Genomic DNA, 27,120 nt, shown 5'->3' with positions numbered 1-27,120 from the left:
GTCTTTCCACATTTTCTTCTTCAAAATTGTTTTGGATCTGTTGTTAGACCTTTACATTTTTATGTAAATTTTAAAATCAACATGCTAAATTATGAAAAAAATATCTATAGGGGTGACATTTAATTGGGTTGGCATTTACCTTACATATCAGTTTGGGAGAAGTGATGAATTTTTAAAAATTTTTTTTTTAACGTTTATTTATTTTTGAGACAGAGAGAGACAGCATAAACGGGGGAGGGTCAGAGAGAGGGAGACACAGAATCTGAAACAGGCTCCAGGCTCTGAGCTGTCAGCACAGAGCCCGACTCGGGGCTTAAACTCATGGACCGCGAGATCATGACCTGAGCCGAAGTCGGCCGCTTAACTGACTGAGCCACCCAGGCGCCCCGAGAAGTGATGAATTTAAATATCAAGTCTGTCAATCCAGTAACTTAATATATTGCTCCATTTATTTAGATCTTATATTTCTTTCAGTAATGCTTTGTAGTTTTCAGTATAGAAACCTTGCACATCTTTTGATAGATTTATTTTCTAAGTATTTAATTTTTTTGATGTTATAAACAGTATCTTTAGCAATACTATGATTAGAGGCACCTGGGTGGCTCAGTCAGTTAAGTGTCCAACTCTTGGTTTTGGCTCAGGTCATGATCTCATGGTTTGTGAGTTTGAGCCCCACATCGGGCTCCATGCTGACACGGTAGAGTCTGCTTGATGTTCTCTCTCTCCCTCTCTGTGTCTCTCTCTCTCTCTCTCTCTCAAAATAAATAAGCTTTTTTAAAAAATGCTATAATTATTTGTTGCTGGCATATTGAAATAGAATGATATTTTATATTGATTTCATGTCCAGTGACCTTCCTCTGTTCATTGAGCAATTCTAATATTTTCCTGTACTGTTTTTTTTGGTTTTCTATGAATATAGTCCTGCCAGCTGTGAATAGTGACAGAATTATTTTTTCCTTGCCACGTTGGTCATGATATCTCTTATAACCTGTTTACTAATATTTTCTTTAAGATTTTTTACCTGGATTTGCAACAACATGAATGGAGCTAGAGAGTATTATGCTAAGCAAAATAAGTCAGTCAGAAAAACAAATACCATATGATTTCACTCGTCTGTGGAATTTAAGAAACAAAACAAACAAGCAATGGGGAAAAAAAAAGAGAGAGAGGCAAACCAGGAAACAGACTCTTAATTATAGAGAACAAACTGATGGTTACCAGAGGGGAGGTAGGCAGGGGGATGGGTGAAATAGGTGATGGGAATTATTTCTCATGATGAGCACAAAATAATGTATAGAATTGTTGAATCACTATGTTGTACACCTGAAACTAATATCACACTGTATGTTAACTAACTAGAATTTAAATAAAAGTAAAAGAAATATTTTTCATCTTGATTATGAAATGAAGTACCTGTAATTTTCTTTTCATATCATGTCCATGTTCGATCCAATATCAAAGTTAGACTAACCTCAGTAGAGTAGGGAGTGCTTCCTTTTCCTATTTCTGAAAGCATTTGTGTCAGGTGGGTGTTAATTATTCTTTAAGTGTTCTATAGAACTCTGAAGAGAGGTAAGCTGGGCCCAGAGTTTTCTTTGTGTAAAGCTTTCAATGTCTTTCATAGCTATGGCCCTAGTCAATTATGTTACTCTTCTTGTGTCAATTTTGGTAATTTATACTATGTTAGGAATTTGTCCATTTCATCTGTATTTTCAAATATGTTGTCATAAATTTGCTCATAATATCCTCTTTTTCATGTCTGTAGGACTTGTAGTGATGTTACTTTTTATATTACTGACATAACTTGCTCGCTCTTGTACTTTCTCTAAGATTCTTTCCAGGGTTGGTTTTGACTTTGTTTTACTTTGTTTCCTTCTCTCTTGCCTTTAGTTTACAGGGTCTTTTTTTTCCCCTAACTTCTTGAAATGGTTGTGTAACTACTGAGTATTCTTTATAGCTTTTCTTATTTTCTAACATATGCATATTTAAAACCATAGATTCCCCTCTAACGGTAGGTTTTGCTGTGTAATTCATTTCTTGCCTTCTTTCACATTTACTAATTTTTACATTTTTTTCACTTTTTACTCCTCTATTAATTTGGAAATTAGACATCCTTTAAATATTTTTGTGGTTACATTAGACCTTTAAACATTCATTCTTTACTTATCAAATGTTATTGTGTATTGGCATTTATGTACTCTTCCCAGAGAGTGCAAAGACTTTGAACATTGTAGCTTTCTTTATTTTCTTGCCAATGTACATGCCATTATTGCTACATATTTTTTGTGTTTTTAAACTCAACAATATCTTATTGTTGCTATTTTATTCAGTTTGTATTTATACTTCTCCATATGTTTATAATTTTTACTTTTTATTCTATTCTGTATCTCTGTTTCCATCTAGAATAATTTTCCTTACCCATGAATACTATCCTTTAATATTTCCACTACTGTGAATCTGTTAAGAAATATTTTTTCTTTTATTTGTAGAAAAAAATGTCTTTTTTTTCACATTCTCTCTTGAAAAACATCAGTGTTAGATATAGTCTATATTTGTAGTTACTTTCTCTCAGCATTTTAAAGATATAATTCAGTTGTTTCTTACAAAGAGTTGCATTGTTGACCATTTTGCAGCAATCTGTCTCCTATTACTCTTTCAACTATGGATGCTTTTTCTTTTTTTTTTTTAACTTTTTTTAGTGTTTATTTTTGAGAGACAGAGACAGAGCACGAGTGGGGGAGGAACAGAGAGGAAGGAGACACAGAATCTGAAGCAGGCTCCAGGCTTTGAGCTGTCAGCACAGAGTCCGATGGGGGGCTCAAATTCACAAACAGTACCTTCATGACCTGACCCAAGTCGAAAGCTTAACTGACTGAGCCACCCAAGTGTCCCTCAACTATTGATGCTTTTAAGAGTTTCTCTCTGTCTTTGGTTATCAAGAATTTGACTGAGTTGTACTTAAGTGTAATTTATTTTAATTAACATTATTTGGGTACATTGGACTTTTTGATATTATGTCTTAATGTCTTTTATCATGTTTGGAAAACTCTTGCCAATGACTCTTAGAATTACTTCTATATACTTCCTTTCTTCCTTTTTCTCCTGATGACATTCTAGTTATTTATATGTTAGGGTTTGTCACTCCATCCACTGTATCTCCCGCGTTATTTTCTGTATTTTCCATGCTCTTCTCTTTCTTTGCACTTTAATACTATTCATTTCCTTTGATCTATTTTGAAGTTGACAAATTCTCTTTTAAGCTGCAGCCAATCTGCCATTATGCCTATTAAATTCTTGATGTCAGTCTCTGTCCTTTTCAAGTTTTGAATTTCCTTTTGATTATTTTACATTTTTTAGGAGTCTGATGAAATTATCAATCTTGTATTTTATCTCCAAGAAGATAGTAAGCATAGCTGATTATAAAATATATGTCTGATTAATATGTTGAGCCCCTATGGATTTGTCCCTATTGTCTCTTTTCTATTCATTTTTATCTATGTTATTTTATCTTCTGGTGTAACTGGTTATTTTTTATTATGTGCTAGACATCGTATTTGAGAATTTTTCTGTAGAAACAATTTGAGGCCCAGGGTAATGTTATCTTTCTATCTAATAGATACATATTTTCCTGTTGTACTAGCAATCCATTATCATTTTAATCCTGCTTCAGAGACTGAGATGATTTGAAGCTACACTGCAGTCCCTACAAGCACATGTCTATTTCCAGTTCATTTTTACTCCTTGGCTCTTCTAGGTACCAAAATAAAGTGACTGTTTATCAGCCTTTTTTTATTGCCATTGTTTTTTGGTCCTGAACTCTAAACTCCAGCTTCTTATTTTTGTCTCTTCTTAGTTTAGCTGCTTCCTCTAGAATTGGTAAATGTCTCCAGGGAAAAAGTAGTTCCAAACACAAGACTTACCTCCCTGGCTTTCCTCCAGCCCTACATCCTGACTCTGTAATTCTTCACTCTCTTGTTAACTCATCCATATATTCAAGAAGATTTTTAAGTATTTTGTCCAGCTGCTCTAGTTGTCCTCCCTGGAAGTATTGGTCCAAATTATATAGTATCTCATTGACACAAATGGAGATCCTGTGCCTTCTCTTGAAAAATTAACAGATGTATCTACAATAGGCTGGAGATGAGCCATGGTTTCCCTCCTTTATATGAGTCATGCATTCTCCTACTCACCACAGTGTCCAGTGGGTAATTTATATTAGTCTAGTCACTGTTGGCATTTGGGATTGAGACTCTTTCCCTAAATCCTTTCTAAAGCAAAGTAGAAGATATTTTGAGTATCTTCTTAAAGAGTCTCAGTCTTAAAGAGTCTCAGTAAGGTACTACTTGACCTTCCCGGGCTTATTTCTTTTGCATATGGAATTATACAGTTGGTAAATTAAGTTAGGGTTTAAAAAAATTGGGGTGGGGGGAGGGAAGAGCTCCTAAAGGTTTTCTTTTTTCCTGCACATGAGCATGGAGGGGGGAGAGAGAGAGAGAGAGAGAGAGACAGAGAGAGAGAGAGACAGAGAGAGAGAGAGACAGAGAGAGAGAGAATCTCAAGCAGGTTCCACATACAGGGATCAATCCAACAACCATGAAATTGTCACCTGAGCTGAAATCAAGAGTTGGATGCTTAACCAACTGAGCCACCCAGGCACCCCTGTAGGGTTGTTATCATTCTGCTCTCCATGTGCCTGGAATATCTGGAATGCCTAATGGGCCTAGAGCTACCCTGAGAGGACAGACTGCCAGATTGCACTGAGAGCTGGTATCTAGCCTCAGTCATGATGTGAGACCAGGAGAGTATTGAATGGAGGACTGAAGACAGGATGAATTAGAAACAGATGGTGTATATCTCCCATTGGGTGTAGGGTCCACTTCCAGAGAAGCTGCCAGTATAAGGAGTGTTAATGTCCTCTAGGGTGCCAAGTGGGGTAAAAATAAAACCACAAAAGATGAGGTAGAAGATTCAATTCTCCCTGTCAGTGATCAGAAAATCTATCTGCTCAAGGACTAGAGGGTTTAGAATAGGTCTTGTCAAAGTTTCACTGGCATGGGAGAAAAGCCTACAAAGACTTCCAGGTTCCCTGTGGAAGGTAGAAATATGTGGTCTTATTTTAAAAAATGAACTCCTGTCCTTTGCTCAGTCTAATTCAGGGAAAATTTTCTGAGTATGGCTATTCTATGCAAAATAATCTCTGCCTTCAGGGAAAAGGTGTTTTCTCTAATTGTGGTAGAGTGTAGTCTCCAGAGCTGGGCTCCCTGGATCCTAATCCCAATTCTATATAATAGTAAGTTGTGACCTTGGGCAAGTTATTACAATTCTCAGAGTTGTAATTTCCCCATCTATAAAATAGAAGTAATAGTGACATTCTCCTCAAAGTGCTATTGTAAGGATTTTAAAAAGTAATGCATAAAAAGTACCTAGAATAGTGACTGGTACATAGAAGAATGCAAATAAAAGCTGCACGCCAGTCAGAGTGGCCAAAATGAACAAATCAGGAGACTATAGACGCTGGCGAGGATGTGGAGAAATGGGAACCCTCTTGCACTGTTGGTGGGAATGAAAACTGGTACAGCCGCTCTGGAAAACAGTGTGGAGGTTCCTCAAAAAATTAAAAATAGACCTACCCTATGACCCAGCAATAGCACTGCTAGGAATTTACCCAAGGGATACAGGAATGCTGATGCATAGGGGCACTTGTACCCCAATGTTTATAGAAGCACTCTCAACAATAGCCAAATTATGGAAAGAGCCTAAATGTCCATCAGCTGATGAATGGATAAAGAAATTGTGGTTTATATACACAATGGAATACTACTTGGCAATGAGAAAGAATGAAATATGGCCTTTTGTAGCAACGTGGATGGAACTGGAGAGTGTTATGCTAAGTGAAATAAGTCATACAGAGAAAGACAGATACCATATGGTTTCACTCTTATGTGGATCCTGAGAAACTTAACAGAAGACCATGGGGGAGGGGAAGGGAAAAAAAAAAAGTTAGAGAGGGAGGGAGCCAAACCATAAAAGACTCTTAAAAACTGAGAACAATCTGAGGGTTGATGGGGCATGGGAGGGAGTGGGGGGGATGGGTGATGGGTATTGAGGAGGGCACCTGTTGGGATGAGCACTGGATGTTGTATAGAAACCAATTTGACAATAAATTTCATATTAATAACAAAAATTAAAAAAAGAAATGCAAAAAAAGCTGCTGTTGATAATTGTCTTATTAGTATAATTATTTAACAATATTTAACATATTAAGTCTCTCAGAGCTCTCATTTCTTATCTCTGTTCTACACCCTTTCATTTAAAGTTCTAAACAGGATAACTTCGCAAGACGTTTTCTTTCTTGGTTGGAGGCAAGGGCTCTGTTGGGGATTTGGAGTGTCTCTGTCTGACCCTGCTTTGTTTGGGACTCAAAAATCTCCACTGTTCTGTGAGATTTGATTGATTGAGGTTTGGCTCTCCCAAGCAATGAGCATTCCTGTGGCTAAAAGGGCTTCCAGCTAGACATTTCTGCAACCATAATCCAATTCTCAATTTTTTTTTTCAGTGTAAAGCAGAGGTGGAAAACTGATTACCCAGTGGTGGCTCCAGCTTACAGATGTGTGACAGTTCTCGCAGAGATTTACAATAAAAGTTTTAGGTAGCTTTTAAAAAAATCATAGGATTGCACATAAGAATCCAGATCCTTAGCTTTTTTAAAAAAGAAAAATAGGAAGATCTGGACCTGCTTTTCACTTGACAAAGTTTGGCTAAAGCTGAGTGAGCACTGGCAGGGAGAAAAGTGTTCTCTCATCTGCCCATTTGTTCATTTATGCTTCCTGCTGGGCCCTGGAGCTTACAACTGAGGGAAGCAGTGTGCTTCTCCAGAAAAGATGCCAGACCGGATCTTAAGAGCTGTGAGCCTGTAGTCATGACTGTGCTTTTAACTCATTGTGTGACCTTGGTGGAGTCACTCCCCTGCCTGAGTCTTAGTTTCTCATCTGCAAACTTGGGAGAATGATCTCGTCCGCCTCTCAGTGATTTGGGGATGAGCTAAAATGGGAGAATGTGGGTCCTTGACTATTAGTTGCAAAAAAGTAAGGAATTATTGCTATTATCTGTCATTTGCACTTCAGTAAGCATGAATGATTCCGGGACAAGTTCTGATGGACAGAAATCCTCGAATGCACAGGAGTGCTGGGAATGAACGTGGAGAGGGGACTCCATGATAAGAAAAGCACACAAAATAGACACAGCAGTGAACTTGAGGAATCTGCAGTCTTTCTGAGGGGGCTTTGGGAACAGGAGAATTTGAAGAGGGTATTAACCAGCTCCGTTTTATGGATAAGAAAATTGGGGCCCAAATGGAACGTGGACCTGTATATCAATTCTAGCTACGTGTGCCTTTGTACGTGTTCCTTAACCTCTCCGAGCCTCTGTTTCCTCATGCATAAAATGGTCTTCGACTCTATCTTACCATGCACTGTGAAGATTCAGTGGAATAATGTGCTTTCAGTACCTAAAACATATTGTAAATGTCTAAAATGGCATCCACTATGATTAATTCAATCAAGCGTATGCTAATTGAACCACTGGCAAATCAGGGAGTAGTTGAGAGAATAAGACATACTACCGTGGCTGTTTCCTTACCAGAAAAGAACTTTTCCTGAACCATATGGGGCTTCTTCTACTTCTCCTTGCATTGAGGGAACGTCACCAGTATTCTTCCCAGCATTTGCTGCTAGGTTCATATGATACACAATCCTAGAGACCCGTATCAGTAAATTCTGACAGCCAGAGGTGGTATTAGCATTATAAAGTGTTTGCAGAATAGGACTAGTGTGCTTCCCCTTCATAAATCCTTAAATGATACCCCTACTCAGCCAGGAAGGAGAAATATGGGCCAAAAGAACACTTACTTCTTTTTGCTTTTCACTACCTTGCCTACTTCTTTGCACCACCACATCTGAATATTAAGGCAAGAAGTGCTCAAGTTCCTCTGGGCTCCGGAAGGTTTGAACAAATTAGCATTCTTGGAGTCAGCCCTTCTTTTTGGACTAAACTCCCTTTTCTTTTCCTCTCAGTAAAATTTCCTGTTCTGGAGAGTACTTTCTCTGCCACACCTTTCCTAACGTAATTCTGTTTGATTTCCAGCGAGCAGCTCCTGAAAGGAGCCGCTGAACCATGCCTCGGCAGGCGTTTCAATTCCTCAACACCAGCTTTCCAGCAGAAGCTGCTCCAGATGCATCTTTATATCCAGTAATCGTGCATTTAACCAAAATGAATGACACAGCATTTTTCTTCCTCTCTGTTTCCAGCCCATTAGACTTATTTGTCACCCATGGAAAAGCTCCCCCAGTTTGGGCTCCTGCCAAATCAGTGAACGTACAAATACATGCATCAAAGACACCTACACACACACACACACACACACACACACACGGATGTAATAGATACCTAGTCTGCATCTCTGCACCGAGCATTTAACATTTCATTTCTCGACTTTGTTTCTTCTGAAGTTGTAGTCAGCTGCTTCTTTCCTTATTTCTTACCTCCCTGTCTCCCTCTTTCTTCCCTTTTCTACCTCTACTTTTTTTTTCTCTACTTTTCCCAGAAACCACCTTTCTGTTGTTGTTGTTGTTGTTGTTGTTGTTGTTAGTCGCCACAGAATCTTATGTTGTTTAGTCTTAAAGGAGCTTGAGATAATTTTTTTGAGTTTATTTATTTATTTAGAGAGAGGGCGGGGAGGGGCAGAGAGAGAGGAGAGAGAGAATCCCAAGCAGGCTCCATGCTCAGTGCAAAGCCTGATGTGCGGCTTGATCTCACAACCATGAGATCATAACCTGAGCCAAAACCAAGGGTTGGGTCTTAACCAATTGAGCCACCCAGATGCCCCGGGATAATTTTTTGTATAATTCTCTCACCTCAGGTTTGGGAAATCTGTGTGCCAGAAAGGAAACCATGCACCATGGGTGGTTTTCCTTTGCCCTTAGGAAAATTCTCAAACTCTACTGCGTGGCTTGGACCCTGCCTGTTGCCTCAGCGTCCTCTCTACCTCAGCCTCTATCTGTAACCACAAAGGCCCTTCAGTCCCTGTCTTAGGGCCTTTACACATGCTTTTCTCTCTTCCTGGACAGTCCTTCACACATAGCATACACCCCTTCTTCAGTACTTCACCTCCTGTCTATTCTTTAAGTCTCAGACCACACACTATACCCTGTTCATTTCCTCCTGATATTTATCACAATTTTTAATTATGTATTTATTTGAGAAGTCAGTTCCTAATGTCTCTTCATCTAATAGAAGCAAGATCTCTAAGGATAAACACCATGTCCTTGCCCCCACGCCCTATTTCCTCAGTGCTATATACAGCATCTGGCATTTGAGAGTAACAATAGATGTTAACAATAAGGTAATAGCATCTAACATTTATTGAGAACTTACTAGTTTAAGGTATGCTGTTCTAAGATTTTTTTTACCTGTATTTTTACATGTATTGAATATTTACAACCATCCTGTGAGGTGGATGTGATTATTATCCCCATTTTGCAGATCAGAAAACTGAGTGGTCAAGTCAGTCACCCATGATTATATGGCTGAAAAGTAGCAGAGCTAGTTTCTAACTTAGGCATTCTGACTCCAGCACCTGAGCCCTCAACCAGAACATTCTGGGCCTCTATTAAGCACTCCATTAATATTCATCGAAAGAATAAATGAAAAAACATATCAAAATTGATTACTTGCACAACTGAGGTTACAACTTGAGTTGTTTGACTGATAATCCACCCCCCTCTCTATGCAGACAGACAGCCTCTCAGGCACCAGCAGAAGGCAGTTAAAAGAAAGAAGCAGATTAACAAATTGGTCTATTGCTGATAAGGACCGTGGTGGCGGGGGGAGCTGTGATGTGAATTGTGGAGTGAAGTGCAAATCATCATTTTCAATTCAGGCAAGACCCAGTAGCAGGTGGAAAAACACTAAATTGGTTGAAGAGTTCTTAAGATAAGGAATCAGGTTCTTCAGAAACATCAAGTGGAATTACAGTTATTATCACTAACAAGTCAGGTGATTCTTATGCTTTGGATGGTATTTTTCAAACCTGATTTCACGATATAAGTAACCATCAATTTTATGGAACTGCTGGTCAGAATTTTAGGATGAGAGCTCCAGGAATGTGCTTTGTTCATTCTTTGTATCCACAGCATGAAGGACAGAGACAGGCACATAGTAAGTGCTCAATAAATATGTTTAATGAATTAATGGAAAAATGTATACAAACAAATCTGTCAGCAGGAACTTGCTGAATTCCTGCTAGTAAATCTGTGTAGTTTAAGCCACAGTGAGAAACACAAAGAAAAATAGTCAGATTCCTATTTATAGAGAGGTCATAATCTAGGTAGACCTACTAACCATTATCACGGTCAAAAAGTACCACCATCATTGGAGATTTTGTTGGTCTAGCTGCTGTGGTATGTCCCTTTATATATCATTAGGTCATTTTCATACTTGCAACAATCTTAAGTGATGGCACTACTACTAATCTCCATCCCCAGATATAGAAACTGAGATTTGGAGATGCTAATTCCTTTCCCAAGGTCACAAAGCCAGGAACTGATGGATCTAGGATTTGAACTCACGTCTGTCTGACTCTGGAATCAACCATGCCAAATGTACTCCTCCCCTTATTTCCAGATCACCGTCTATGGGTGAGAGGCATGGTGAGACTAAAAAGTTCGCATTTGCTGCTTACCCGAGTCTGGGATATTTCCATTCTTCACCTGCCACAATCCTATTTGTTATGTAGGTCCCAGATTCACTAACACTTTCCCCTGGAAGGCTTCTCAAGCACTTAAGAACTGGGTTAGCTCTTCCCTCCTTTATGCTCTCTTTGGAACTCTTCCTGACTCCTGTTCATAATGCTTCTTACCCCACATTCTAATCACTTATGTTTCCCACATACTCATCTCTGAGTTCCTCCAGGATAGCAATCTAGCCTCCCAGGGCCTAGCACAGTGCCTGGCATGTAGTATGTCATTTAATAAAAACGTATGAATGAATGAATTTTAGGTAGATATTGCCATCATATGGGTCCAAGTAAATATACAGCAGCAGCATTCAAAGGGAGGAGTACATTCCTGGGCACTAATTGAAGCCTAAGGGCAAAGGATTCCTGAAAAGTTGGGTAGGACATGCAGGCAGCGCCACAGGGCGCTATAGTAGTTGTAATAGCCCTTGGTGGATGAGTGGAGGGCCACATGTGGTACCCGAATTGGCAAAGCAGCCCGGGAACCCCTGCTGAGGATACTATTATTCGTGGTTATGCTCCCCCTGCCCCATCCTCAAGGATTTGCAAGCACAAGGGCAGGAGAGACTCAAGAGCAATGGTCCATCGTGGTGATGAAGCTGAGCCCAGAGCTACACATACAGCTAATTGTATCAAAATGGGGAAGAAAAGCAATCGGAAGGAAATTCAAACCACCACACTTACTGATTGAAATACGCTGTATTGTTTAGACAAAGAACAAAAGGTTTGAGGAACTTCTTATCCTGCTAATTTGTGATGGAGGAAGAACAAGGGCCATGGAAGGCAACATTTTACTCGGAATTACCTAAAGTGGAACTTCATGCCCACTTGAATGAACTCATTGGTTCTAACACCATGAAGAAATTAATAGCCAAGAAGCCCAGGTCTTAAAATCGACGATCCTGTCATTAGAGGAATGTTTCCAGATAGTTCAAATTACTCATCAGCTTACTACTAACCATGAAGATATGCTCATGGTTACAAAAGATGTCATTAAAGAATTTTCAGAGGATGGTGTCAGGTACATGGAGCTAAGGAACACACCAAGAGAAAATGCTGCAGGCCTAGGAACACTTTCATAGAATCTGTACTGGAGGGTGTAAATTGTCCAACAAGAAAACTTAATACATTGATGGCAAGTATTTGATAGCAATAGGCAGACAAGGTTGGCCCGTTGGTAGCCAAGGAGACTGTTAAACTTGATGAAGACTTGTACCTTTCTACTAAGGTTATAGTTCTTGACCCTGCCCCCAGTGGAAACCCTACCACAGGACAAGCTAAAGACTTCCTGGAACCTCTTTTAGAAGCTAAAAAAGTATGTCTGACATTAGCATTACATTTTTCAGAGATTCTACCTCCCCCACCCTCAAAAAGCCACTCACAAGTACTCCTGTACTTGCTTCCTAAATAGAATCTGGCATTGGACTTTTCTTAACTGCTCTGAAGGAGGATCCCTGGATCTGGTGGCCTTTTGAGGCAACACTCAATGCCTTTGTGTAAAGGTTAGGACTTCAGGTCCTGCAGACAACCTTCTGTCTCTCCTTCCTGCAGCTTCCAAGTTGCCACCCATTTGTAGGGAAGAGTACTGTCTTAAAAATGTAAAAATCATTTAGAAATTGTTATAAAAAGTTGAATTGAAGGCCATGTGATTATTAAGTTTCCTATCCCTGAATGTTTGGACTGTGTGAAACTAGCCAAGTTATTTATGCTGCCTACACCAACATTTTAATCCATACTTTTGAAATGACATAAATTAGAATGTTGGGAATTCCAAATGAGGTAATACATTAGGAATTCAGCAAAGAGCTCTGTTCTTTGTACCTATTCAGATGTTTATCATGGCCACTGCTGTTTATGCTGCTACTTGTCTTCTAGTATTATCATTAGGGAAAGTTGGGAGAGTAAAGCATTTCAGACAGAAGGACACTTCTTAGTAAAAGCATAGAGATATGAAGAAATTTCCTGCCCTCATATATAAAGACTATTCCTGGTATTCGTAAGAAAGGCTATAGATATTTAGCACATTGAGAAAGATTCCTCCGAGCCAAGCAATCAAATGCTCAGAAAATTAGAGAGCCAGTGAAGTCACACTCCATTCCTAAATTTTAAGAGATAAGTGTCCAGATGAAGAGTCCAGGGTGTGTCAGAGTCCAGTATATGCATCTTTTCCACTAAATATACAGCTGGGGTTCTGTAACATGGCTGCCATTTTGTTCTCAGGAAGTGGCTAAATCAGCCATTTGGTCCTTGGGAATATTGGCTTCTCTTCTTCTCTCTGGGGAAGAGTGCTGTGTTATTAGCCATCTCTTTTATCCGGAAGTAGGACAACAATTTTGGCTCTGTGTCTGGTCATCTAGTCTCTTCTAAGGTGTCCTCAGTGGAAATGAGAAAAGGTGGTATTTGGTCCTTGTGCTGGGATTAAGAAGACTGGATGTGCTGGTATATATGATCCCCAAATTGTTTTCCTGAGCCACCTCCTTTCAATCTGTAAGATCTTATAGAAGTCACCACCTAAAGTATACTTAAGAGTAGGTCATGCCCTCATCTCATTCCTGTAGTGGGTCTCCATGACCAATTAAAATTACTATCCTTCTCTTTATGTCTATTATTTGAGTTTACCCTTTCTTTTTGTTTTTTGTTTGTTTTGCTTTTTTTATATTTTTTGGTTTTTGTTTTGCCTTAAGTCCTTTTGATACACTGTACATTCTTATCACGCTAAACCACTGGCACCCCCCAAAAGGTCAAAAGGTCACATGTATACTGTGTTTTTGGCCTAATTTTCCTCAAACTGTTTTCTTCCACTTAGAACACCCACATCCTATTATGACTCTCCAGACCCATCTTGATAGATGTAGTAACAACCAGAAGATAACACAGGATTATGTGGTTTCTTGTGTATTGAATCTTTTTTCCCCAGAGATAACCTGTTTGCGTAGCAATTTGGCTTAATTTTGTCACTTTAGCAAGAGTGGAAGTAGATGGCCTAGAAATCTCTGTGGGGCTGGGATGGAGAGTGTGATAGATGGAATCTAGGGTCTAAACTGTCTAGTTAAGAAGATTACAACTTCTGGAGGTAGTTTGCACTTTATCCTATGTGCATCCCCACTTGCCCAGCTTCCAGATTTTAAACGACCTTGTAATTCTGGAAGACTTCTAATATATAAAGGTGGAATAAAGCCAGATGAAAGAATCGCATCCCTCTTGCATCCTGCAGGCAAATGCATGTTGACTGTAAAACTGTGTAAATGTAAGTTAAGTGATTTCACAGTCTTGGTCATTGAACTTGTTAACAGCAGCAGACAAGAAAAGTAGCAGGTGAGTGTGGAGTGAGCAGGGGCTGCTGACAAAGGGAGGAGTGACAGCAGACAAGGAGGGAGGGCCCAGCAGAGACTATGTGCTCAACGAGTATGAAGCTGTCTGGTGACCAAAACGAACAAACAAAACCAAAACACCTTACTACTTCGGGAGTCCTTAAGTTATCACTCACACCAATGCTTATGACTTTCAATAAGAAACCAGGTATCATATGCCTATTATGTGTCAGATCCCATTCTAGGAAATCGAGGGGAGTTCTCTAAAAAGTATAAAATACAGTGCCTAGCTCTGAAAATATTTACCATCTGCAACACTACCACATCGGCCAAGGTGACGTTGTATATGTTCAGTTCTTTTTACAAATGCAGGGGCATATGTAGAACCCAGTAGGAAGTTTTTCTATTCAAAACATTTAAAACTATGTAGCCACTTACAAAATAAAATTGTTCCCTACTTTCTCCAAGATACCATTTCCTGACAATGCTAGTAATGGAGACATTTCAGAATAATGACCTCATAAGGTTCACACAGCTGTCTCTGTGCCAACTTGAATAACACACAATCACGACCTCACTTAGTCCGGGGGCAGATCTTAACAGCTTGATAGGACTATGGTCAGAAATGTAGTTTGGCTAAACTGTTTTCCCACTTTATTGGCTAAACTGTTTTCCCACTATACTGTTAACTTATTTAATGAAAGGGAGTGTCTCGTTAAAGATGCATAGTTTTCCTGAGAGTCCACAGGGACTCCATGAGGCCATGGCACCTACGGGACATTAGACAAAAAAAAAAAAAAAAAAAGAGTTGAGTCTTGAGATAGATCAGGAACCCCCAAATTCATCCTGTACTTAATTCATTTTGAACACTTTAGTTTATTCCATCAATACAGTCATTTAGAGTTGAGGAAGATCTTTCTCTTTCCAAAAGGCTGAGTTAGGGCATTTTCCCTGGGGATAGACCTCCTTTATAATCAGGCAGTGACATAGCCCATGGTATAGGGGGAGAAATGGATTACTGCCCCTATATTATGTAATCTATTGGTGAGGGTAAGCATAGTGGGAGTCTTATAAAAGCAGCAGGCAGAACCAGGGCCAACCATCCATGTTAAATGGAAAAAAGAATGTGTGTGTTTATCCCACTGTCTACCAAATTTATTTTCGGAAAAATACAATGAGAGCAGAAGAAAATGAAGAGTAGGAAATGCTACAACTGCTGGGCCTTTCTGGCTTAAAATCTGAGCAAGATCAGGAAAAATATGGCTAAAATGCTGAGTTTGGAGTCAGGAAAAGTAAGTTCAAGTATTGGTGTTGCTGCCATACCCTCAACTATTCGACCTCAAGGACAAATTTCCTCTTCCCAGAGCATCTGCCTCTTTCCTATGACAGAAGGAATTAGATGAAGTCTCTGTGTAGAGGTCCTTTTACTCCTGGCATTCTAGGGTTCAATAGTAATCTAAAACAAGGACCTTCTTTTTAATGTATAACATACAATGAAGTGTATACAGTGAAGTGACCTATAAATTCTGCTGAACTTTAAAACTTTTTTTAATGTTTTTATTTATTTTTGAAAGACAGAGAGAACAGCACGAGTGGGGGAGGGGCAGAGAGAGAGGGAGACACAGAATCTGAAGCAGGCTCCAGGCTCTGAGCTGTCAGCACAGATCCCGATGCGGGGCTCGAACTCGTGAACTGCGAGATCATGACCTGAGCCGAAGTCAGACGCTTAGCCAACTGAGCCATCCAGGCGCCCCTAAATTCTGCTTAACTTTAAATGTTAATTAGATGCAAATACACAATGAAAAAGTAGGGTGAAAGTCATTCCTCTCTGTAGATTAGGAAGTACAATATGATTCCTTTGTAGTGGGAAGAATGAATCTTATACAGGCTGAAGCAAGCCTTAAAAAATGTAGGGAAAACTAGACACTACTGTAGTCTGGGCTTTCTTCCCTTTGGTGAGATTTTTCTTTTCTATTTTTGTACACATGGTTAAGGGACAAATGTCTACATGGAGCTATGACATAAGCATATAGGAACATCATATCATGTGAACACAGTCATAAGTAATGGTATCGTCTAATAGATTTATATGATCTAGAGGACATGAGTATATATGGTTTCCAGTCAACCATATTATCTATCTGTTCTGAGAGAAAGGAAGACTTATCCAATTGTTACATGTGAACAAGAGCTGCGAAAATAGTCCAGGGGCCAAGGAATTTGTGCTCACTGGGTGCCACAACTTGTGTTAGCACTTGACCTATTTTCCTTCTTTTAATCCATAGACTAGAAGCTCCCTTTCAGTATATAGTTTTTAAACATTATTTGCTCTTCTGATTCCTATTTGTAAATGAGGAAATTTAATCTCGGAGAGGTTAAGCAAGGTCTTACAGCCAGTAAATAGTACAGGCTGAGAATGAAAGCTTCTCTGACTCCAAGGCCAGCTCCCTGCCACAGTACCGCATTGCCTTCTGGAAGTCCTACTTCCCACTTTACTTCTGCCTTTATTTGGCTCTGGTACCTGAAACAAATCACTAGAGTTCTTGAATCTCAGTTTTTCATCATTAAAAATCACAAAAACCAACCAACCAAAGTGGAATGTACAGCCTCTGCTCTTCTTCCATGGTTGGTGGGTGATCTTTACAGGACTACAGTTAGTTCAGTGGGATTGGTGTCTCTTGCAGTCATGAAACATGGTGACCTTGGACTTTAATTGGTCCTTGTACAACCGGAAGCTATATGTAAATTGTATCATATGTTTGCACATTTGTATTGTATTAGAAGAGTCCAAAGCTTTCCTGAGGCTACCAATGAAATCTGTATCCCCAAGGGCCTCAGAACCTTCTGATTAGAAGGTCTCCTTATGATGTCTTCTAACTCAAAGCATCTGTAACAATCCAAAATAAATTAAGATTTGGTACAAAGGCAGAACTGACACTTGCATCAGAGACTATGGGGTATCATGGGTCGGGACCTGGGTCCTGGTTTACTCTGCTTTGTCATCTAAAGAGAGATGCTAATTCCTGTCTGCCTCCCCCCCAGTGCAGTAACTGTAAGAATCAGATGTGATAATATGGATGAAAACACTCTGAAAAAATATAAAGTATGCTGCAAACTTATGATATTAACTGCGAGATATTAAAGTATCAAGTCATTTTACTAGTTGTCAACTGAGAAAGGGGGACAATTGCAAGCTCCATCAGCAAAATTTAGACACCCTGCTTGTTCATCCTTCAGCAAGGTCCTGCAGCTGACACTTATGTGTCAATTTCCTTGATTTTAATAAGAATTGGTTGCAAATACAGCTTACAGGATTCAAATGGAGATCATAACCAGTCTGGGAGCTGATGAAAGAACTTAAACTTTATACTCTAGACGAGAGTGTTTGTCTTTTATCTCCTGTCTTCCATTAGTCAGCGATTCTCAAAGAATGGTCCAGGACCAGCCACAGAGTATCATCTGAGAATAAGATAGAAATGCAGATTCTCAAGCCCTACCCCAGAATCAGAAATCCTGAGGGGGGGGGGGGGGCAACAGTCTGCATCTTAACAAGCCCTCTAGGGAAATCAAATGCACTGTATGCTCAAGTTTGAGAACCACAGCCATAGGTGATTATCCCAGGACAGACCTCCTGGGCTGATATTTTGGCCATGGGTACTCAAAAGAGAATGGCAGGACTCCAGTAACCTGGGAGTATCTAGCAAAGGCCTGTTGGGGGCTGGAATCAGCAAAGGTTGGGCTGGCAGGCATGACCCAAAACATGATCAGATAGGCCTGTTATGTATAAGGCTCCATGTTAAGTTTTATGGGGCCTGAGAAAGAAGAAAGTGGCCCTGTTTCAAGGAATGCAGCTCTCTCAAGATGCAGGAAGTATTGATACCTTTGGTACCCTTGGCAGTTGAAGAGTGATAATGATCCAAAATTAAACCATACATATGTAACAGTTAGCTCCATGGTAAACTTTCTTCTCTGAGCCTCAAAGTATGGAACGTAACAAAAAATATGAGACGAACTAATGTTTATTGAGCATTTGTCATATTCTTTTTTTTTTTTTTTTTTTTTTAATTTTTTTTTTCAACGTTTTTAATTTATTTTTGGGACAGAGAGAGACAGAGCATGAACGGGGGAGGGGCAGAGAGAGAGGGAGACACAGAATCGGAAACAGGCTCCAGGCTCCAAGCCATCAGCCCAGAGCCTGATGCGGGGCTCGAACTCACGGACCGCGAGATCGTGACCTGGCTGAAGTCGGACGCTTAACCGACTAGCATTTGTCATATTCTTAGCACTGTTTTAAGTGATTTTGATGTGTTAATGGTACCCCCTATTTTTAGCTATTTACTGTACCAAGCCTTTTGCCAGGCTCTGAAAATATAACTGTGAAATGTAACTGCCCTTGAGGAGCTCACTCGCCAACGGGGAGAATTAGAAGGAAGGGGCCCATCACTGCTCCAGTGGGAAGGACTATGAAGAACAAGCTCAGGGTGTTTTCTGAGGCCTAGGTGAGGCAGGTACACTCAGCTTCATGTGAACAGAGGTTTCTCAGAGGAGGAAATGCATAAATGTAGACCTCCGAAGGATGAGAGGAAACACTCTGCAGTGGGGAAAACTGAGATTTAGGGCACTTGGACAACTGTTTTCCGAGTCACACAGCAAGTAAGTGGTAGTGTTGGGACTTGAATTCAGGTCAGTCCAATTCCAAAGCCCTTCCTTTTAACCATTAAGTCTAGGCCAGAAAATAGGTTTTATCGAGCCTGTGAATTCTGATAAATCGGTAGTGGCTTCCAGGAATGCTGATGATGGGAACTCTGAGGCCTTGACTGGGCTGCATTGGAAGGAATGCCATGATCAATTAGTGATGTCTGCCCTGGGTGCAGAAGAGGAGAGTATGTGTGTCATGCATTTGCTGACCCTGCACTGCAGAGTGCTGCCTCCAGGACTTAGCACAAAGAGGGACAGACCTGCACAGCTGGTTCTTATTCATGTCAGATTGTCTCTGACTTCAAGGAACTTATAGCTCAACAGCGTCAGCGGGGGCTTATTATATGTTACTAGGAGGTACTAAGTGACAGCTCAGGATGTTCCGAGCTGATGGAGCATTCAGTCATAAAGGGAATAAAGTTTCTTTCTTTCTTTCTTTTTTTTTTTTTTTAAGTGAAGACACTGATTAAGTGTAAGGGTGAAAAACAAACAGCAATAAAGAGAGATCAATCTTATTAATCCACTAAACTTCAAAATTTGTAGGCCAATTCCATTTTCATGCTTTACCATTGTTCCTTCCATCAACATGGAGGCCGTTGAGATAACAGAAAATGGCATTGTTTGCAAGTAATGGGATCCACATTGTCAAGTCAGCTCCCTGGTGCCCAGGGGAAATTTAAATTTAGAAATGCCACTCAAAACATATGCATTCAACATACCTAATGGCTCATCTTTGGAGCAGTATGGAAGTTGATACCAATCACAAGGACTGAGAATATGACTCTTTAAGGCAAAGATTATAAGTTAGTGCCAGTTTGCTTCATACATGGTTTATGGTGTCAGTAAGATAGTGGGCGAGCTCTTTGAAAGCTAATCACATCACGTGTCTCCAGTGTGTCTGTTAAACCAATGTATGGATTGAAATAATGACAACTAGTTTTAACAATCTAGAGGAAACAAAGGGGTACGTACCATCAGGTCAGTCAATAGTTAGAAATGACTTCCAGATCAATTTCTTTTGCACAAAGTCCTTTTTTTTTACTTCTCCCAGGCTCACCTGCATGACTGTTACAAGCACTTTTTATCCCTGACATTAAAAATGTTTTAAAAATGACTCATGTATTGGATAGAGAGCAAAAGGAGAAGATGACTTCCCTCAAAATCCCAAGGTCAGAACTGTTTGCCCTCTGGGCATTCCACACCCCCCCCCCCCAGGAAGGCTGTGTTGTGAACAATTACCGCTCACTAACCGGGACTTGGCAAGCCAACGTGCCCCCTTTTTCAGAGGCTCACTTGGTGATTACGGGTGCCCGTGGATGTCATCATCTGAACGAGCCAGAGGTGAGGATGTAAGCCTCAGTAGACCCCACTCCAGGGCTGTGCCTGCTTATTGTGCTCCTGCAAAGCCCCACTGTCCTCAGAACTAGCTTCTCACCACCCCCCTCCCTCAAGGCATTTACATCAGAGATGATGGGGGAGCTCATCACCTTAAAACCTATTTACCTTATCTTACTTTGGAAGACAAGACTTGACAGTATCAGCCATCAAAACATTTCTCTGGTCAAGTCAAGCTGACCAGTACAGAATGATCTCTGATTCATTTTACATGAATCTAAACATTATCTGAAACTCAACAAGGGGAAACAACATGACAATAGTCTGTGGAAAAGAGGCTCTGGGGCGTAGGCTGATAAGAACTTTACCTTTCCTTATTCCTACCAGAACTGTGAAAAATAGCCTCTGTGTACAGGGACGGTGCATCTTAGTCTTGACTATATACAAATCTCAGCAAGAAGAACGTGTTCTGGAGCCCAAAGTATGAGGACATCAGTTTCGATTATGTGTTAAGTGGAAAGAGGAGAAGAACCACTTCAAGGTTTGCATTTTAATATATTCAGGATCCAGAAGCTTTTCCTTTGCAGGGCTCCTGATGCATTCATGCCGCAGAGATATCCCAGGTTAGTTCAGAGAAACTACCTTATTGGTCATGCAGTTCATTCCAGTTCTTCCTCCCTGGTAGGCTTCTGGAGATGCATTTTCCTAATGCATTTCAATGCCGGGAGCAGTAGTGGTGCTGAATCTTAGTTGTGTGCTGCCATTTGTCCCATCCTTTGCTCTTTACTTACGCTACATGGGCTGTTTCCCCCTCCATTCCATGGAGAGAGACGCAACCCTGTGCTTTGGGTGGAGCCCAGGGCTGCTGGTAGGATGAGATCTGGTTTCCAAGTCTATTTCTGCCACTAACAAGTGTGACTTTGGACAAGTACCTTTCCGTCTGGCGGCAGCCCAGTTATCCAGCCACACGAGAGGATTGGCTGATCCCTAAGGAGTCTTTCCAGCCCTAACATTCTGGGACTTAATGGAAACTGGAATTCTGGGTTTAACTGAGTGAAGTGGAACTAATATTTGCCAACTGCTTTTCTCTTTGGCATTGAGCACCATGCCAGGCACTGCGGGGGATGTACTTATATCAGAGGGCTCTCTCAGATACCACAGCACTCACAGGCGAGCGGGAGTTAGATGAGAAAAGCAGGTTTACAGATATCTCCGGTGCACAGCAGAACACACTGTGTGCTGGGAGCAAAGTACAAATGATTACAGGGTCTGAAAGAGACAGGAATTGCATCTATTTACAAAAAGTCAGAACAGCACTTCATGGCATTTCAGATGAGCGTTGGCAGAGAGAATTCAAACAGGAAGCCGTGTAGTTGCCATAGCAACATTTACTGAGCAGGTATTTTGTGCCAGCCACTGTTCTAAGCATTTTGCGCATAAAAACTCATTTACTCCTCTCATTGTTTTGACACAGAAACTATGATTATTCCCATTCTGCCTATAGAGGAACTGAGGCATAGACTATCTAATTAATAGGCTTAGGCTCATACTATGAGCAAATAGCTAACGACAAGTGCCAGGATTCAAACCCAGGCAATCTGGAGCTTACATCCGGCTAAAAGCCTGGAGGCTCCACTGACTCTCACATATGGAAAGTCTCTGAACCTGGAGACTGGAGAATGAAAAAGGCCTGACTGCAAGATGAGCTTTGTGGCCCAGGGCAAGTCTTCTTGTGCCTCTAAATTGCCAGTTTCTTATCAGTGACATAGCAGTGATAAGCACTTGCCTCACAGAGTTCTGATTATTCAGCAAAACAGCAGGAATAAAAATGCTTTTTAAAAAGGATACAGAGTCCTATATAATTTTAAATAATAGAGGAAAGCAGAAAGAGCAATGTGAACAAAAGTTCAGAGGTGGTAAGGTACAAAGCATATTTAGGCACATATTTAGAGCAGAGGGCTTGTCCGGTGTGCTCTGGGAGTCAGAGCACCTGATAGGTCTGGTTAGGGTCTCTTCCCCACAGTTGCACCTTGAGTGATTTCCATCCAGGGTCTTACCTCATCTCATCTCTGGTAGTTAGGCTAGGCCTTGACTCTGCTCTCTCGATGTGGAGAATGACAAATCTACCTTATTTTCCTCATGTTTTATACTGTTGACACTCACTCCAGATGCCAGTGCGATTCTCATTGGCAAGAGTTCAATGGCAGCCTTTGAACGGGAGGACTAGACCCCTAACCCGCAGTTCTAATATTAACATTGGCACATTAGTTTCAGCAGAATTGGTTCACGTAGGAGTGACAGTAACGGACAGTTAGACCAGAGTCGAAACTTGCCTGCATAGAGAAATACACTCATCTCAGCAGTGTCTCTTCTGCAAGATGTAGCACCATGGTCTTCTCCATCCCAGGCAAAGAAACATCTTTAGGTGGTGCCCAGATTACCATGGGGACTGATGGGGAAGGTGGAGAGAGCACACAGTGGTTAAATCCAAGAAAAGGGCAGCTGCTCAAGGGATACCCAGTGAGAAATACACTGGGTGGACTGGGGTCAGGAGACCTGACTTTGAGTGTCACCTTGCCTGACATTTGGCTGATTGACTCTGGAAATGCCATTTCACCTCCCTGAGCTTCCATTTTCTATAAAATGGCATAATTGATAAAGATGCTCTCTAAAACACCTTGGATTCTAAAAGCCTAAAAGCGTGCAAGTTATTTTTAAGCAGAAACTTAACTACAGCTATTCTTAGGCTCCAGCTAGAAGCTACATGTGACTTTTTGTTTCCTACTAACTGCAGAGGTAAGGTTTTCAGCTACATGTTGCTCTTATCTCTCTAGTGGTGAGATGATGTTGTTTACAAAACAGCAGCAACATCACAACAGTAGCATCTGGAACAACAGACACCATGGTAGCCAGGCACTGTGTGCTAAGAACACATTTTAAATGCATTTAATTCTCAAAGCAGCACCATTAGGTGGGTACTATTATTATTTCTGTAATACAGATGAGGCAGCAAAGATTTCAGAGTTACTAATTAACTTGCCCAAGGGACAGATTGGGGAATTGAATGGAGTTTGTCCACTGTCAGACCCTGTGCTCTTAACCACTCAAATAGCCAGCCAGGAGGCAGCATAGGCATGTAGGTATCCCAAGTATGGCTCTCGAAGCCTCTCTCCCTTGAAAAAGGATCTCTAAAGATTTCTTTATGGGGATCAGAGACTTAATTCCCCAGGAAGGAAGAAATAAGTGACTAACTCCAAAGTAAGAGAACGGGATAAGCAATCCTTTCCCTAAAGTGAACTCTGAGGACGCCAAAGAGGACAGGTCTGCATTGGAAGAAAGAGGACCACAGGGACAAGAGTGGCAATGGAGAAGGGCAGTTTCCTCCTTCACCTGCTCACTTATCTGAAAGTTGTTCCCCACAGGACTCCCAGATCCCTCCTGGCAGTGCCCAATGACCCTGACCATGGGAAAGGTACAAGGAAAAGTACTCCGGAGGGGTGTCACAGCTGATAGAGCAGACAGGATGGAGAAACCAGCTGTGTGTGCCAGCCTCCCCTAGCAAGCATCTGTTCCCAAAGCACTATTAAGTGCCAGGTCCACAGAAAGATTCCTAAGACACAGTTCCTGTCTTTAAGGGAAATGTTGATTGCAAAAGATGGGAGACAAATCCAAGCGTGGGTGGTATTAATGCAAAACACTAAGTGTCAAAATGAGAGTCTGAACAACTTGCTTTGTGTGTAAAGGGAGGACCAGGCACAATCAACTCTAGAACAAGGCAGAAAAGAGCTAAGGGCACTAATGGAAATGTGAGGTAAGAGCCGAAGGAGGGATGGATTGATTCAGATGGGGGTTGTTGCAGGAGCGGTGGTGTTTGAGTGGGATCTCAAAGGACTGAAATGAGTGGAGAGGGTGGTGATGAAATTCGCATCATCACAGGGGAGTAGGTGTAAGGAGGGATGTCAGTTTGTCTGTTTGCTTTTCTGAAGGCAGGATGGCTACAGGAGTGGGGTTGAAGTGCAGACTGACCTAGTTTTGATTCCCAGGTCAGCCATGTCCATGTGACTTTGAAACCTTGTATCTTCATCTGTAAATGGAGATGCTAATACCTTTTTCATGAGATTGTTGTGGGAAATAAAGAAATTAATGCTCATGTTTAGTAATACAAATGTTTAGTAAATACTCAATAAATGGTAGCTTTTACTCTGCATTACTGCTTCAGTGAACATTATCTAGCTCCTCTGGGTGACATCTGAGGCTAACCAGCCACTATTGGATATTTGACAACTTAAAAATTAACTAAATGCATCTACATATTCATTTGCATTTGCTTTACCCCATTTGTATATTCCCTCTCCCCAGATCCTTACAGAGCCAGTACCCCAGCCTGCTCTTGAGTCAGTTCTGCTTTTTCGTTTCATGTTGTTCTGGTTTACTTGTCCATACAGTGGGCCAAATTATTGGGTTTTGTTTTCTAGTTTCTTCTTCCTGCAGTACAGTTCTACACTGGACAGGGCACTCCCTATAGCACTTTCCTATCTAGGAGCAAATGCACAAGTTCACGGCCATGGTCAGCTTCTTGAGCAGAGTCCTCGCCTCGTCAACTGCCCAGCTTTGCTCTGTCTCCCATTCATTACTTTGTGGCTGGGAATCATCACAGAATATTGGAATTGTAGGGAACTGCCACCAAATCTTAGGTTTTACCAAGAAGAACCTCAAGGCCCAGAGATAGGACGAGGCTGGGCAAGTTTCCACACAGAGACAGGAAGGGTAGGCCGGTGCACTAGACCCCAAGCTGGGGGCCAAAGACAGGCCAGTGTACCCTGGATGGCTTTCCATGACCTTTGTGCCTTTGCTCTGCAGACTTAGGCCCTGAGGAGGGCAAAGATGTGTTTCCTTCCCTCCCTTTTCCTCCCTCCACTTCCCTCCAGGCTTTGGGTAAAGCTCGAAGCAGCAGCCCTCTTAGAGGTCCATGCTCCCACAGGGCTTTCTCAGGATGCCCATTACAGCATGACATACTGACTTGGGGCCTTCACCTCTTGGACCCCAGCTGACAGCCAGTGAGGTGAGAAGATAGAAAACACTTTAAACTGCCTCAGCAGTTTTAAAATGAAGAGGCAGGTAGGAAATGTCTGTGATGACCAATGCTGTAGAGTTGATAAAAATGAGGAGACTCTAAGTAAGGCCTTCCTTCTCCTGCTGTCCTGACACCGAGGATGTAAATACTTTTAATCTCACATAACAGCTCAGACTGTTTGGTGCTGGTGACTAGGTTGAGGAGGATGCTGAAGCCGCATCTGGGCTGCATGGGATACCATGCTAGGATATGGCAGCCCGGCCTCATATGTGATACATTATGGGGAAAATAAGAACCGAGACCCCTGCTTTTAAAATGGACATTTTAATGTGATGAGGGAGACGGACTCATGAACCACTAGTAAAGTCTTGTACAAGAGAAAATGAAGTAAGTTCTGCAGTCGACGTATAGCATGTTCTATACATTCAGAGGAAAGGGCAGCTCATTCTCCAGAGGGAGAACAGGGCAGACAGCGCCCCCATGTCCTAGCACTGCATTCCCTGGAGCCCAGATACGGCTTCAGAATCCCCCTCAACCTAGTCACCAGCACCAAATAGCCAGAGCTGTTATATGAGATTAAAAGTGTTTACATCCTTGGTCTCAGGAGAGCAGGAAAAGGAAGCTCTTAGAGTCTCCTCGTTTTTATCAGCTCTCTACAATGTCACTCATCACAGACATTTCCTATGTGCCTTCTTCTTACATTCCCCAAAATGGATCACATATGATATGTTGAATCAGCAAATGAATCACTCAGCGAATGTCATGGTGTTAGATATGTTAAAAGGTTATTTAGCATAATAGTAAGAACTCACTTTGTGGAATCAGACATACATTAGAGTTGAATTCTATCTCTGCCATTATTGGTTCTACATGCCCACCTCCCTCAGTCCTTCTTAAAAAAAAAAAAATAATAATAATAGCATTTACCCTCTAGGGTTGCTACAGAGATTAAAAGAGTTAATGAATGTAAAATGTTGTCTATTTGCTAGCTTCACAGGGACCAATATATGCAAGCTGCTATCAGTAATATTAGAAACTATCATCATCATCACCATCATCACCATCATCATCACCATCATCATCATCACCATTTATTGCCACTATTATTATGCTAGTAACCAGAATCCCCAAACCCTAAACAGCCCCTCTCTTTCCTTAGATATAAGAGGGAAATATGTAGCTGGAAGACCCATGGAAACTTCTTCCCTCAAGGTGCTCACCTGATCTCAGCTCTCTGGATCTCAGCACTATGGGGACCAGAAAAGACCAACCCAAGGCAGTATGGATGGCAGGGGCGGATTTTTCCCAATGTCTCAAATAAGGCAGATCCAAGCTTCCCACCTCAGATCTACAAAAAGGAGGCCCTTTGTACTCATACTCAAGGTAGCTTCAGGCGTCATAACATCCTAAAGACACAAATCCAGCAGGGGTTCCATGGACCTAGCACCACGGCCCATAACTGGCCTTGCCACCTGCTTACCTGTCTCAGAGGAGGCACTGGGGAAGGGGGTCACGCTAAAGCAACAAATGGCCCCAGCTGGGAGGGCAGGTGGTAGTGTGGCAGTGGTGGTGGTTGTATGGCCTGTATGGGTGTGAGGGAGGTCGGTAATGTAATGCTCTAAGGTATATGTAGAATGTATGGAGGAAACCAGAATTTGAAACATAGAAATGGTTATTGGTAATGTGATTAGTGGGAGCAGAATTGGGATCTGCTTGGATCATGCTTGTATAACCCATGCCTATCCTCTTACAGCTGAGGAAACCAAAGTCCTCACTTGAGGGAGGGATAGTCCATTTTCTGTGGGGAACAAAGGCAAATGAAAATTTAAATTTCCTTACTGTCTACAGCCCATTGACAAGTTCTTGAAACAGGCAGAGTGACATTCTTCTTGGAACTCAGCTGCCTTGAT

The 27,120-nt window shown here is 41.2% G+C and overlaps 1 protein-coding gene and 1 pseudogene across 4 annotated transcripts in view; both read left to right on the top strand.

Annotated features, from left to right (window-relative positions):
• GRIA1 (glutamate ionotropic receptor AMPA type subunit 1) overlaps positions 1-27,120 on the top strand; it is a 302,080-nt gene that overhangs the window by 114,369 nt on the left and 160,591 nt on the right. The gene's annotated exons all lie outside the window — the stretch shown is intronic.
• Positions 11,549-12,299, top strand: LOC122227171 (annotated as a pseudogene).

Source organism: Panthera leo, chromosome A1, assembly GCF_018350215.1.
Source record: "Panthera leo isolate Ple1 chromosome A1, P.leo_Ple1_pat1.1, whole genome shotgun sequence".
Lineage (NCBI taxonomy): Eukaryota > Metazoa > Chordata > Mammalia > Carnivora > Felidae > Panthera > Panthera leo.
Note: the sequence above shows the minus strand (reverse complement) of the source record. Positions and strands in the feature narration are given on the sequence as shown.